The sequence below is a fragment of the Leptodactylus fuscus genome, chromosome 3, assembly GCF_031893055.1.
Source record: "Leptodactylus fuscus isolate aLepFus1 chromosome 3, aLepFus1.hap2, whole genome shotgun sequence".
NCBI classification, from domain to species: Eukaryota; Metazoa; Chordata; class Amphibia; order Anura; family Leptodactylidae; genus Leptodactylus; species Leptodactylus fuscus.
Genome location: NC_134267.1, coordinates 119,459,057 through 119,474,996, shown reverse-complemented (window position 1 = coordinate 119,474,996; position 15,940 = coordinate 119,459,057). Strand labels below are relative to the sequence as shown.

General features: G+C 40.3%; 1 protein-coding gene across 3 annotated transcripts in view; it reads left to right on the top strand.

Annotated features, from left to right (window-relative positions):
* ANKRD6 (ankyrin repeat domain 6) overlaps positions 1 to 15,940 on the top strand; it is a 132,846-nt gene that overhangs the window by 52,232 nt on the left and 64,674 nt on the right. The gene's annotated exons all lie outside the window — the stretch shown is intronic.

Sequence of the window (15,940 nt, the reverse complement as noted above, 5' to 3'; positions counted from 1 at the left end):
AATATAAATAAAACCACTGTTCTAATTTTTTTTTTTTTTTTTTATTCTAGCTCACAAATATTTTGCTAATGTTTCTCTACACTTAGGGCTCGTTCACACAGGGCAAGAGGGGGCGGATTTTGGCGCAGAATCCGCCCTCTCAGAATGGAGGTCTATGTAGACCGGAAAAAAAGAAGCAAGCTGCCCTTTCTTCAGGCTGATTCTGCGGCTGATTCAGCCCTGGCGTCCGCCTCGCGGCAGCACCCTCAGGTCTAGGCCCGTTCATTTGGGCCTACTCCAGAGCAGGAAGCCGCGACTGTCGGAAGCCGTGACAGACATGGCAGATGCATTTTGTCCCTATTGTGACGCGGCTTCCCATGTCACAATCAGGACCAAAATCCGCCAATGTGTGAACTAGCCCTTATGGTGCATTAAATGCTGCCGTTATACACACATATTGTTTGGCATAAAGCAAGCCCTCATGTAACTATGTTGACAGAAAAAAAATTATGACCCTTAATAGGTAAAAAAGAAGAAAGTGTATGAAGATGGCCATATTGGTTTAATTCTTCATTAGCAGATTTATTATAGACTCAGATATGCCACACACCAAATTCGTAAACTGTTGTAGCTATTGGCATTAGGGAAAAAAACTCTGCTTTTTTACATTTTTAGTTTAGATTGGCCTGTGTTGTTTAGACATTGAAGTTTATTTCTTCTTCTTATGATCTATAGCACGTACTAAATACTTTCTAGTGTCGAATGAATACAACTTCACTGTGAGGATGTGTCCTCATTACGGGACATAAATTGTCTTTCCAGTTCAGTCTGCACACATCATTTGAATTTTCTTTTGTTATATGAGCTTTTTATTTGGCTTATTTCCCATGGATTCTTAGAGGCAGAGGGGTGAGCTTAGAGCATTCACCCTTCAATTGTGACCAACAAATGTTAACCTTTTGACCTTAAATCAATTCATTCTAAAAATGACCTCCTAAGAGGGTAACAGATGGCCAGCACAGTTGCTGATTTGTGGACTTGGATAAAAGTAGTAGAAACACACACACACACACACACACACACACACACACACACACACACTGTGATGTTACATTTTTATACGTATTTTTTTAATCTAAACTTTAAACCCTCTTTATTATGTTTGAATAACACTGACTCAAAGAGGTGGTCACAGAATCTGACACATTAAAGATCCCAGATACATATATCGCTATACATATTCATACTTGGTAAAGGTCCCTCTAAAGCTGGCTATAAGTATTAGATAAATGCTGGCCTAAAACATATTATTGCAGTAGATGTATCTAGCCATAAGCCGTATTTTCAGAGCTACTTATTGACCGATAAATGTGATCTGTGATGCCAGGTTCATTATACAAATACTTCATTTTATTGCAGCTGTGCCCTAGATCAATTTGGTGTTGTTTTTTTTTGACCATGCACATGGCCCCAAATAGGTTATGTGTGAATTAGCTCTGATTAACCAAAGAAATGGCAACCTTTTATTTTCTCTGGGGGTATGTCTCTATGTATTTTATGAATATATATTGTTACCTCTCCCTTTGCTTAGCACAAGCTAATTTATAAATAACCTACCAGGGCCCTATCCTCTGAACCAATGGATGATAAAAAAAGAAAACACCAAATTGCTCAGGGGCACAGTGGTGGCAGTCAAATAAAGAACGTCATTTAGATCTTTGCATTTAGTGACAGGTCCTTTTCTAATGTTGGTGACCTGCTATTCCGTTAGTTTGCAGTGAAAGGGAAAACTTCAGTAGTGTAACAGACAATTAAGTTGTAGCACATGTTCTTCACTGTTACTTTCTGTATATATTAGGCATTGTGTATCAACTGAATGAGCAATAGTGCTTTAGTTGCACATGGGTTCAGTGTCCATTGTCTAAAGTGAGTAATGTTTTAATATGTGGGCCATTGGGGGTCTTGAACCCAGGTGGTCTGACCATTAATTCAATACACTGCAATGCTAATACATTTCTATTACAAACTGACCATTGCACCCTGTACTATAATCAAGTTTATGACAAACCTGGGGGCCTGACAGGCTCCCAGCTGTTATAGTGATAGATTGCCAATCCCAAATCTCAATTCTGGGGCTGGTGGTCCACCCTAAAATGGTGATGCCTATGCTCCTAGGAAATGGTACCCTGGTTATGTATAACTGAAGATTTAAGAAGGTTAATACAGATAGCAGACATGGCCCACCAGGTTTCCGCTGTTTAACATGGCATCCGCTTAGCTGTTATATATAAATACCCAGCATACACCGTAGTAGTAAAGATGATGTCAGGAAAAGGTAAAAGGGGTTTTCCGGCACCTAATACATGTTGGTTACTGATGATCTATCAACAGAATAGGATTTCTGGACCATACGCAGATCAGGTGTTCTGGCAGTCTCTCAATGCTGGAAACTATTGCAGTGGATGGGGAGCGTGTAGTCAATTATGTCAATTATGGCCGTATCGGGACGCAATGTAAAAAAGTACATACATAAAGAAAGAAAGAAATAGAAGAGTTAAAAAGGAAAAAATTATAGTAAAGTAAAAAAAAAAATGACATGTCCTTATCACAAGTTCTAGCCCCACCCCCGACGACACGATCCAAAATAAAAATGACTAACGGAAAATAAAAAGTATTTGAAAAAAGTTTTTAGTAGCACTTTAGTGCTAGCAAATAATTAAAAAAAAGTTAAAAACAGACATGTTTTTCCTCTTCTTTTGTTTAGATTTTCCTGGATATAAAAAAAAAAATTAACAAAATGTCCAAAAATAAAAAATAACAGCAATGTATCAGTGAATAAAGATGCAAAAATTAGTTGGGTAACCCAAATGATAAAAATGTTATATTCCTCAAACAAAAATGTGTCTGGACCGGAACCAGAAATTAGCCCGGTACTGAAGTGGTTATAGAATACCTGAGTTTTCATCAAAAGCTTAAATATTTGAAGCGTTCTGTTGGGCAGTCCATTCTCTGACCGAATAAAACTTTCATACATGGTATCCTGGTATTAGTTTTTCCTACTGCTTATAATTCCATCATGTATGAAACACATTTTACGTCTCACTGTGAGGCTGTGGACATGTACAATACAGCAGCACAATACAACAATATGGTCAGTCTGCCCCCCTCCCCTATCCATTACTACTACTACTGGCCTGTATACATGTAACGCTGCTTGGAGTAAAATAGAAAAAAAAATAGATATGAAAAACCCAAGAGAACACATAAGAAATCAAGGGACTGTAAATCCAGGTTATGATGCTAAAAATATTCCAGACACTAAAAAATAGAAATCTGGGCATAAATAGAAAAGATGCTTGCTGTCTATGATCTACTGCCTATGATCCAAATAGCAATTACACAAGCAGCTAGTCAGAACTATGTAGACATAGGCTGCAAACTCTTCTTACACTGCAAAAGCTGCCAGCAGTGTACAGGCAAGGAAATCTGTGTATGATGTTGAGGCTGTGAGGAGAACAGCACCTCCCCTCTCCATTCACTGTGCAAAAAGAACACAGCCCCTTCACTCACTGTGAACCTGTTTTCATTTTGAAGTTAACAGGATGAAGGATGGAACTTCCCCAGTAACAGGAAGCGAACAGCAAATTACCTAGAAGGGAGACATGCATGGAGTGGCATGTTTTTTTCAGGAAGAACAGAAACATTTTTAAATAAAGTGCAATACTTTTTGATTCAGAATCACATAAGACTAAACTGTCAGAAAAGTTTGTGACTATTTAAATTTTTTTACAGTATTTTTAATCTCCCAAGACGACTTGGACATGCGATCTTCTGAGTGCTTGTATAATACATTGCACTACCTATGTAGTACAGTGTACTATACTGCCTGTCACAATTGATAGACAGTCTACTAGGCATGACCTTATAGGAATACACAGAAGGCAGGCTTGGGGGCCTTCATTAGGCCTCTGTATGTTGTGTAAAGGCAACCAAAACACTGTGGCCACGTCAAATAGCCAGGTATTGGATCCCTGCTGATCTCTTATTGGTGATCTATAACGAGGATAGATGATCAATAAAAACACTGGAAATTATACTATATTATTAGTATAAAATAGTATAGTAAATTATACTAATATATATATATATATATATATATATATATATATATATATATATACACACACACACACACTTTCTGAATCAGTTTCTCATGGTTTCCTAGATCTCTGCTTGCTGTCTTCTAAAGTTTACCTTCAGTGACTAAAAATCAGACCATGGTCATGTGATAAACACATAGGAGCACAGCTCGTTACAGTCACACCAATGTAGTCATACATCTGTGCTGTAACGAGCTGTGCACCTGTGTGTCCGTCGCGTGATCATGGACCAATTTCAAATCAAATCAAATTATATATTTCTACAGTGCCTACAAGTAGTATTCAACCCCCTGCCGATTTAGCAGGTTTGATAAGATGCAAATAAGTTAGAGCCTTCAAACTTCAAACAAGAGCAGGATTTATTAACAGATGCATAAATCTTACAAACCAAAAAGTTATGTTGCTCAGTTAAATTTTAATAAATTTTAAACATAAAAGTGTGGGTCAATTATTATTCAACCCCTAGGTTTAATATTTTGTGGAATAACCCTTGTTTGCAATTACAGCTAATAATCGTCTTTTATAAGACCTGATCAGGCCGGCACAGGTCTCTGGAGTTATCTTGGCCCACTCCTCCATGCAGATCTTCTCCAAGTTATCTAGGTTCTTTGGGTGTCTCATGTGGACTTTAATCTTGAGCTCCTTCCACAAGTTTTCAATTGGGTTAAGGTCAGGAGACTGACTAGGCCACTGCAACACCTTGATTTTTTCCCTCTTGAACCAGGCCTTGTTTTTCTTGGCTGTGTGCTTTGGGTCGTTGTCTTGTTGGAAGATGAAATGACGACCCATCTTAAGATCCTTGATGGAGGAGCGGAGGTTCTTGGCCAAAATCTCCAGGTAGGCCGTGTTATCCATCTTCCCATGGATGTGGACCAGATGGCCAGGCCCCTTGGCTGAGAAGCAGCCCCACAGCATGATGCTTCCACCACCATGCTTGACTGTAGGGATGGTATTCTTGGGGTCGTATGCAGTGCCATCCAGTCTCCAAACATAACGTGTGTGGTTGGCACCAAAGATCTCAATCTTGGTCTCATCAGACCAGAGAACCTTGAACCAGTCTGTCTCAGAGTCCTCCAAGTGATCATGAGCAAACTGTAGACGACCTTTGACATGACGCTTTGAAAGTAAAGGTACCTTACGGGCTCGTCTGGAACGGAGACCATTGCGGTGGAGTACGTTACTTATGGTATTGACTGAAACCAATGTCCCTACTGCCATGAGATCTTCCCGGAGCTCCTTCCTTGTTGTCCTTGGGTTAGCCTTGACTCTTCGGACAAGCCTGGCCTCGGCACGGAAGGAAACTTTCAAAGGCTGTCCAGGCCGTGGAAGGCTAACAGTAGTTCCATAAGCCTTCCACTTCCGGATGATGTTCCCAACAGTGGAGACCGGTAGGCCCAACTCCTTGGAAAGGGTTTTGTACCCCTTGCCAGCCTTGTGACCCTCCACGATCTTGTCTCTGATGGCCTTGGAATGCTCCTTTGTCTTTCCCATGTTGACCATGTATGAGTGCTGTTCACAAGTTTGGGGAGGGTCTTATATAGTCAGAAAAGGCTGGAAAAAGAGATAATTAATCCAAACATGTGAAGCTCATTGTTCTTTGTGTCTGAATTACTTCTTAATACTTTAGGGGAACCAAACAGAGTTCTGGTGGTTTGAGGGGTTGAATAATAAATGACCCTCTGAATAAACTTTTCACAATTTAAAAAAAATTAAACAAAGAAATAACATTCTTTTTTGCTGCAGTGCATTTCACTCTTCCAGGCTGATCTACAGTCCAAATGTCACAATGCCAAGTTAATTCAGAATGTGTAAACCTGCTAAATCTGCAGGGGGTTGAATACTACTTGTAGGCACTGTATTTGTATGATAATGAAAATAGTGAAAAAACAGCAGTTTTGGACTTTTCAGTATGTTTGCGGCTACGGCGTTAAGCATCCAGGCAAAATATTTGTATAGCTTTGTAGAGCGGGCGATTTTGGACACAGGGATACCTAACATGTATGTGTTTCACAGTATTTAACTACTTTTATATGTGTTCTAGGGAAAGGGGGGTGATTTGAATTTGTAATACTTTTTATTTTGTTTTGTGGTTTATTTTTTTTCCTGGTTTTTTTTTTTTTTTTTGGTTTTTGCATTATTAGACCGCCTAGGGGTATTGACATGGGTGGGCAGTGTCGCGGATTGTCAGAGCGGTGGGGGTCGGCAAACATGGCTGCTCCAGAGCGTTAAAGAGATACTCCTGGAGTATCGTTAAGCTGAGGGGCAAAGTGGTAAAGTATATGTATATGTGATTGTGTGGGGTTAGGGGCTAGGCTGTAGAGGGCAATATGAATTTTGTGGCTTGCTATGGTCCAAACTGTGTGAGATTGCAGAGATGGTGATGAGTTTGGGTTTTGTGGGGGTCCTGGCACAAACGTATGTGCGCTATTGTGACGAAAAGTAGCCTATTGCGCAATCGAGTGTAGTGACTATGTTTGTGGAAAATTTCAGCCAAATCGGTGGAGCGGGTTTTGCGTGATTGAGGAACAAACATCCGAACATCCAAACACACAAACTCACAAACCCACAAACTCACAAACTTTCACATTTATAATATTAATAGGATTTATAAAGAATATGTATGACTAAGACAAAAGCAAGTATAAGTTTTTAAAGTTTGTATGTTGTACTAATATACAAAGTAAAGAAAACAGGAAAAGTTAGTCAAGTAATGTAGGAACAGCAGAAATGTAAATCAGTCAAATGTGTATAAACAAAACCATTAACTTAATACAGCAACAGACACATAGTATCAGTAGGAAAAATTGAGACATTGAGTTGTGTCCCTATGCGCATTGCTTTTGCTGAGCACATATTTTGTATGGCTAACTAGAAAAAGTTAAGTGTTGCACAAGTGGGTTTATTAGGAATCCATAATTTTAATAGTATACAAATTCTTCAATTGTACAGTGATTTATTTTCCTAGTGATGGAACAAAACAGATATCATTTATTAACATCTCTTGTTACTTACACCAACTGAGCCACATTTTACTGTTGTCTCCCGCAGAAACAAGTTTCAACCCTAACGGTCATGTCAGGCAGACACAGTGATGAATTATCTGTAATTTCTATATGCCTAGCCTCTGGGCTTGTCTATGTACATGTAACACTTATTAATTTGGTATGCTGTCAACATTCCTAACTCTATATATATATATATATCAAAATATTACAGAATAATGCAATCGGAGCTACAGGCCCATACTACAAACCCATACTCCATACACTGGGTGAGAGGCAGGAACAGGTAAAGGGTGAAAATTGCAGGAACTCACAGAAAGGACCCAAAATTTGTTAATAAAGTACCGGTATATTAAAGTTTATTAATGGCATAAATACTGCCAAAAAAATCAAAAATTGTCCGAAAATTTAGATACGCTTTAAGAGAATTATTTCTTGACATACCATGAATGCCTAAGGTTGAAATGCCTTTTTAATTATTATTTTATCAAAATAGGATATCCATAATAGCCTTTGGAATAAGGATTTTGGATATAAATAGTGATGGCAATATGCAAAGCTATTTAGGTGCATAGTTAGGCCAACTTCCTCCCTTGGCCCCATCTTCCCAATTACACTTCAGGGGCCCAATAACCATGCAGGGACCCAAAACTGATCATTCTTTCTGCTGTTGTTCGGGCACATATCACCAGCGCACAGAGCTAAATTGCAGATCACTATTTATTATAGAAGTATACTATTTTGGCCAGTTACCTTTTCATGAATTTAACAGACCAATTTATGGTTATTGATTCATTATTAATAAATTATACATATGAATTACGTGACAGCTAATTGAATATTTCCTGGAAGTCTACACATGAATTCATGCTTTTTAGTCCCAATCATTTTGCACACCCTTTCTTGTGTCTATAGTGTCTGACACCCTTGTCTCTAAATTTTATTTTATTTTTTTACCTTTTTGTTGAATATGATTATAAAAAAACAAATATAACGTATATACTCGAGTATAAGCCAACCCAAATATAAGCCGAGGCCCCTAATTTTACCACAAAAAACTGGGAAAACTTATTGACTCGAGGGGGTAGAAATGCAGCAGCTACTGAAAAATTTCAAAAATTAAAATGGCCGGAGTCTTTGGGTGCAGTAGATGCTGGGGAAGGGGAGGGGGTGTTTTGGTTGTCTGCCTGCCCCTTCCCTGAGCTTGAGGACTGGGTTTTTTTCCCCCCCACTTGGAATTCAGCCTGGCTGAATATAGGGTATCTGCTGTGCTCCTATTAACCCCTTCCCGACGGAATAGGAGCACTGCAGATACCCTATATTCAGCCTGGCTATAGTCAGACTGAATTCCAAGTGGGGGGAAAAAACTCAGTCTCAGAGAAGAGGCGGTTAGACAACAGCGTTTACAGTACAGGAAAAATATTTTTATACATTTGTAGAGCGGGTGTTTTCGGACACAGGGATACCTAACGTGTATGTGTTTCACAGTGTTCACACTATTAGTTTTATGTATGTTCTAGGGAAAAGGGGGCGATTTGAATTTTTTATATTTTAATTTTTTTAAAAATTTTTTGCATTTATTAGACCCCCTAGAGGTCTTGAACCCCAGGGGGTCTGATCACTAATGCAATGCATTACAATGTACATTGTAAAAAATCGTCATTTCCTTTGCAGGCTGCATAGAGCAGCCTGCAAAAGAAAAGCACTGCATGCCGGGGAGCCTTTACAAAAGCGCTGAGGGAGATCCCCTGCCGCCAGCAGAAGCGCTGAGGACGGTCCTGAAGGAGGACCTCGGCCGCCGGACCTGAAAGAGAACTGCGGCTGGCTGCCGGCAGAGGCGCTGAGAGAAATCCCCGGCAGAAGCGCTGAAGGGGAACCTCAGCTGCCAGACTTGCACCCGAGGATAGCGAGGATGGTATGCACTGGAACACGGTGCCGGCGCTGATGTTGCGGGCCCGGACGACACCCAGACTGAGGTGTCGCACAGGACTATGACACTGGAACCACGCCCCTGTGCATGCCATCCTCGGGTGCAAGCCTGGCAGCTGAGGTTCCCCTTCATCGCTTCTGCCGGGGATTCCCCTCAGCGCCTGTTAGGACCCGGTCTTCACTATCTCAGCCTGTTAGGTTTAGGTGTGAAGTGTCGGAATGGCATTCTGCACGTGAACTGTCTGATGCGCAGTAGGGGAGTGTTGACACTGGGCATACGGTATCAGCTAGTGTGTCTTGGCCTCGGACAGGGTTAAGTTTCTTTGCTGTGCTAGGACTCTAATTCAGGTGGTTCTGATATCCAATTGGCCTTCTTTATACTCCTGCTTTTGGCTATTTATACTCCGCCTTGCATTCTGTCAGTTGCCGGTCTTAATCTTCAGTGCCTGTGTCCCAGACATGGTCTGTCTGTCTGTCTGTCTGTCTGTCTGTCTGTCTGTCTGTCTGTCTGAAGCCTGCAATTCCATCTGCATCTGAGTCCTGGCCCATTCAGTTTCCTTTGCTGCCTGTTCATACTATCCACATTTTGCTAAGTATTGAGCTCCCTTATCCAAACATAGTTGTTCCGGGCGCAATGAGACCTAGCTTTATTTTCTGTTTGGAGGTTTAGATTTTTTGTAGTGTTTTTTTGTGTGTGATACTAAGTTCTGTTTATCCTATCCCTTTTTATAGTGTCAGTATTTCTGTGTTTCACATTTATTTTCTCCTCTATACTTTGCGTTTCCTCATATTCACCGTTTGTCCAGTCGGACACCTGTGGGGGGCTTTTCTGTATCTTCCCTCTCCTCATAAATGTGAAACCAGTCAGGTTTCTGTTTCACTAATAGGTGAGTTATTTCTCCGGCTGTGTCTGCGCCCACTCAGGCAAGTTAGTCGGGCCCACAACTACTACTAGTGTACAAGGTAGGGTATAGGAGTATCACACACTAGGTATTCCAGACTGCTCATTACTCTTGTTTTTTTATGTTTTCTATTTTACTTGACTGAGAAGTTATCAGTCAGGGACCAGTCCATGGTCCGAGATCCCCAAACCATAACAGCGCCTCTGCCGTCGGCCAGCCGCAGTTCCCCTTCTGGCCCGGCCGCCGAGGTCCGCCCTGAGCACTTCAGCCAACGGCAGGGGATCTCCCTCAGCGCTTCTGCGGCCGTCGTTCTCCTTCACATCTGCCCTTGAGAGAGTGGTCACGCCTGCTCCCTACAGCAGCGGGGAGCGTGTCACCTGTCCCTTTACACGAAGAAAAGGTGGCGAATGTGTCCGCCGGGGGCATTAGAATGCTATGGATGTCGGGAACGGGGTTAAAATACACGGACACCATAGACTATAATGGGATCCATGTGCTTTAACCCCTGACTCGACTTTTACTCCCTGACTCGAGTATAAGTTGAGGGGGACTTTTTCAGCACAAAAACTGTGCTGAAAAACTCGGCTTATACTCTAGTATATACGGTATATGGATTTTGTTTTCTGTGCTTTGTTCCATTTTTTTTTTTTTTTGTATAGTGGAAACCCAGAATGAATTATACTGGTGGGCCTAGGCACCTCAAGCCAAAACTCCATTTGTATTTGCTGTCTTGGTCAGATGTATATTCGTGTCTAGACCATCACATTTTTTATAATTAGTACTTGAAAGAGACATCTTTTCAGATAGTTAAAATGCCAAGGGAGTCATTTGCTAGATGAAAACTTACTTTTTTTTTTTTCTAATGTAATCCATTCTATATTGACTGAATCTGGAACTACTGTATAAATTAGTCTACAGAATTAGATGGTATGAAAATGTAATGAAATTACTGTGAAAATTTGAAGAAAGTTAGTTTTTGGTTTTTCTGTTTCTATATGCTGCTGCATACTTTTATTCTTTTTTAAGGGGTTGTCTAGTTTTAACATATAAATGTTATTGTTTGTATAATGAAGAGTTATACAATTTTCCGATATAGATTCTGTATCAATTACTTACACTTTTCTAGATCTCTGTTTGCTGTCATCCATTGTTTTCTGACAGTGGATACAGTGCCTACAAGTAGTATTCAACCCCCTGCAGATTTAGCAGGTTTACACATTCTGAATTAACTTGGCATTGTGACATTTGGACTGTAGATCAGCCTGGAAGAGTGAAATGCAATGCAGCAAAAAAGAATGTTATTTCTTTGTTTAATTTTTTTTTAAATTGTGAAAAGTTTATTCAGAGGGTCATTTATTATTCAACCCCTCAAACCACCAGAACTCTGTTTGGTTCCCCTAAAGTATTAAGAAGTAATTCAGACACAAAGAACAATGAGCTTCACATGTTTGGATTAATTATCTCTTTTTCCAGCCTTTTCTGACTATTTAAGACCCTCCCCAAACTTGTGAACAGCACTCATACATGGTCAACATGGGAAAGACAAAGGAGCATTCCAAGGCCATCAGAGACAAGATCGTGGAGGGTCACAAGGCTGGCAAGGGGTACAAAACCCTTTCCAAGGAGTTGGGCCTACCGGTCTCCACTGTTGGGAACATCATCCGGAAGTGGAAGGCTTATGGAACTACTGTTAGCCTTCCACTGCCTGGACAGCCTTTGAAAGTTTCCTCCCGTGCCGAGGCCAGGCTTGTCCGAAGAGTCAAGGCTAACCCAAGGACAACAAGGAAGGAGCTCCGGGAAGATCTCATGGCAGTAGGGACATTGGTTTCAGTCAATACCATAAGTAACGTACTCCACCGCAATGGTCTCCGTTCCAGACGAGCCCGTAAGGTACCTTTACTTTCAAAGCGTCATGTCAAAGGTCGTCTACAGTTTGCTCATGATCACTTGGAGGACTCTGAGACAGACTGGTTCAAGGTTCTCTGGTCTGATGAGACCAAGATTGAGATCTTTGGTGCCAACCACACACGTTATGTTTGGAGACTGGATGGCACTGCATACGACCCCAAGAATACCATCCCTACAGTCAAGCATGGTGGTGGAAGCATCATGCTGTGGGGCTGCTTCTCAGCCAAGGGGCCTGGCCATCTGGTCCACATCCATGGGAAGATGGATAACACGGCCTACCTGGAGATTTTGGCCAAGAACCTCCACTCCTCCATCAAGGATCTTAAGATGGGTCGTCATTTCATCTTCCAACAAGACAACGACCCAAAGCACACAGCCAAGAAAAACAAGGCCTGGTTCAAGAGGGAAAAAATCAAGGTGTTGCAGTGGCCTAGTCAGTCTCCTGACCTTAACCCAATTGAAAACTTGTGGAAGGAGCTCAAGATTAAAGTCCACATGAGACACCCAAAGAACCTAGATAACTTGGAGAAGATCTGCATGGAGGAGTGGGCCAAGATAACTCCAGAGACCTGTGCCGGCCTGATCAGGTCTTATAAAAGACGATTATTAGCTGTAATTGCAAACAAGGGTTATTCCACAAAATATTAAACCTAGGGGTTGAATAATAATTGACCCACACTTTTATGTTTAAAATTTATTAAAATTTAACTGAGCAACATAACTTTTTGGTTTGTAAGATTTATGCATCTGTTAATAAATCCTGCTCTTGTTTGAAGTTTGAAGGCTCTAACTTATTTGCATCTTATCAAACCTGCTAAATCGGCAGGGGGTTGAATACTACTTGTAGGCACTGTAGAAATATATAATTTGATTTGATTTGAAATTGGTCCATGATCACGTGACGGACACACAGGTGCACAGCTCGTTACAGCACAGATGTATGACTACATTGGTGTGACTGTAACGAGCTGTGCTCCTATGTGTTTATCACATGACCATGGTCTGATTTTTAGTCACTGAAGGTAAACTTTAGAAGACAGCAAGCAGAGATCTAGGAAACCATGAGAAACTGATTCAGAAAGTGTGTGTGTGTGTGTGTGTGTATATATATATATATATATATATATATATATATTTATTAGTATAATTTACTATACTATTTTATACTAATAATATAGTATAATTTCCAGTGTTTTTATTGATCATCTATCCTCGTTATAGATCACCAATAAGAGATCAGCAGGGATCCAATACCTGGCTATTTGAAGTGGCCACAGTGTTTTGGTTGCCTTTACACAACATACAGAGGCCTAATGAAGGCCCCCAAGCCTGCCTTCTGTGTATTCCTATAAGGTCATGCCTAGTAGACTGTCTATCAATTGTGACAGGCAGTATAGTACACTGTACTACATAGGTAGTGCAATGTATTATACAAGCACTCAGAAGATCGCATGTCCAAGTCGTCTTGGGAGATTAAAAATACTGTAAAAAAATTTAAATAGTCACAAACTTTTCTGACAGTTTAGTCTTATGTGATTCTGAATCAAAAAGTATTGCACTTTATTTAAAAATGTTTCTGTTCTTCCTGAAAAAAACATGCCACTCCATGCATGTCTCCCTTCTAGGTAATTTGCTGTTCGCTTCCTGTTACTGGGGAAGTTCCATCCTTCATCCTGTTAACTTCAAAATGAAAACAGGTTCACAGTGAGTGAAGGGGCTGTGTTCTTTTTGCACAGTGAATGGAGAGGGGAGGTGCTGTTCTCCTCACAGCCTCAACATCATACACAGATTTCCTTGCCTGTACACTGCTGGCAGCTTTTGCAGTGTAAGAAGAGTTTGCAGCCTATGTCTACATAGTTCTGACTAGCTGCTTGTGTAATTGCTATTTGGATCATAGGCAGTAGATCATAGACAGCAAGCATCTTTTCTATTTATGCCCAGATTTCTATTTTTTAGTGTCTGGAATATTTTTAGCATCATAACCTGGATTTACAGTCCCTTGATTTCTTATGTGTTCTCTTGGGTTTTTCATATCTATTTTTTTTTCTATTTTACTCCAAGCAGCGTTACATGTATACAGGCCAGTAGTAGTAGTAATGGATAGGGGAGGGGGGCAGACTGACCATATTGTTGTATTGTACATGTCCACAGCCTCACAGTGAGACGTAAAATGTGTTTCATACATGATGGAATTATAAGCAGTAGGAAAAACTAATACCAGGATACCATGTATGAAAGTTTTATTCGGTCAGAGAATGGACTGCCCAACAGAACGCTTCAAATATTTAAGCTTTTGATGAAAACTCAGGTATTCTATAACCACTTCAGTACCAGGGCAATTTCTGGTTCCGGTCCAGACACATTTTTGTTTGAGGGATATAACATTTTTATCATTTGGGTTACCCAACTAATTTTTGCATCTTTATTCACTGATACATTGCTGTTATTTTTTATTTTTGGACATTTTGTTAATTTTTTTTTTTATATCCAGGAAAATCTAAACAAAAGAAGAGGAAAAACATGTCTGTTTTTAACTTTTTTTTAATTATTTGCTAGCACTAAAGTGCTACTAAAAACTTTTTTCAAATACTTTTTATTTTCCGTTAGTCATTTTTATTTTGGATCGTGTCGTCGGGGGTGGGACTAGAACTTGTGATAAGGACATGTCATTTTTTTTTTTACTTTACTATAATTTTTTTCTTTTTAACTCTTCTATTTCTTTCTTTCTTTATGTATGTACTTTTTTACATTGCGTCCCGATACGGCCATAATTGACATCTGATCATATTTTTTTTTCTGTTCTTTTTTTTTAAATTTTTCATAGAGGAGGCTGATTTCCCCTATAACTGGGGCTGGTACATTTAGCCCCAGTTGCAGGAGGTATACAGCCTCTTGCCCATATCTAGAGAGCTTATCTGCGTCCCACCAGCTCTAACTGCCTCTGATCCTGGCAGATCACGTGACCGCCGGGTCAGAGGGGAGCCACATCATGGCGGTACCCATAGTTGTGTATACAGCACTCATTGAGCAGATACTGAATATTGACAAGGTCCTTAGACCTTAGGCTTAGACCCTTACCACCTAATGCCTATGCCTCCCCCCCTCCCCTTGCATTGGTAGTTGATCCTTCCACTGCTATGATATCGCCTTTTCTACCTAAGCAGCAAGAGCAATGCTACAGCGATCTGAATGCCTGTCCCCGTTGCACCAATTATCTCATTTTAATAAGACTTCAAAGTTGTTGTTTTTTCCAAAGCTACAAAACGTACATAACAGGTATGCTGTTTATCACTGTATTGTGCTCTGTAATATGGTGATGACAGATAGGTATGCTTTATTTAAGGTTTAGGTCTTGGAAAGTGGCAAGGCAAAAAAAAAAATGTTACCAGAAAAAGGCTAATTACTTCACAAAAGTAGTAAATCTTGAAAAACATCCATATTTAAATCTAGTATCAATGTAGTTTTCATCTGTGAGCCGCACATACAGTGGCCGTGCTTCTGTGGCCCAATTCATTCAATGAACAGAAGCCACGGAAGCATGTCCACAAAACCAGATAGGAATAGGACCTGTCGTGAGTTTTGCGGCCTGGACTGTCAGCCTGCACACTGATCAGTGTAATACACAGTCATTTGCGTGGACGGCTAGAAATTAATGTGTCAGTGTGTTATCCGGGAAAAAGTGCATTTAGCAAAATTGAAAAGCATAAATACTCTCTGTGTATTTCCCATCTCTTTTGAAGCCAGTCTTGGCTTTGGCTCAAAAAAATTCGGTAAGATATGAAACAAAAAACGCAGATTTTCTTCAACATATGGCCTCAGCCTTAAGATAGAAAAAGGTATACATTAAATAACCACTTTATTACAAATACCTGACTTTTCACGTTTGGAGCAATTGAATGAAATTAGACACATGACCATGAAAAACAGTAAGAACGTTAAGTGATAATAGGTTTACACTAGCATTCGAACCTCTCCATCCCAGATTCCTGAAAGAAGGACTTTTCTCTTGGCGGAAACCCAGCAGACCCCTTTATAGCCTATGGGGTGAGCAGCTTTCCAA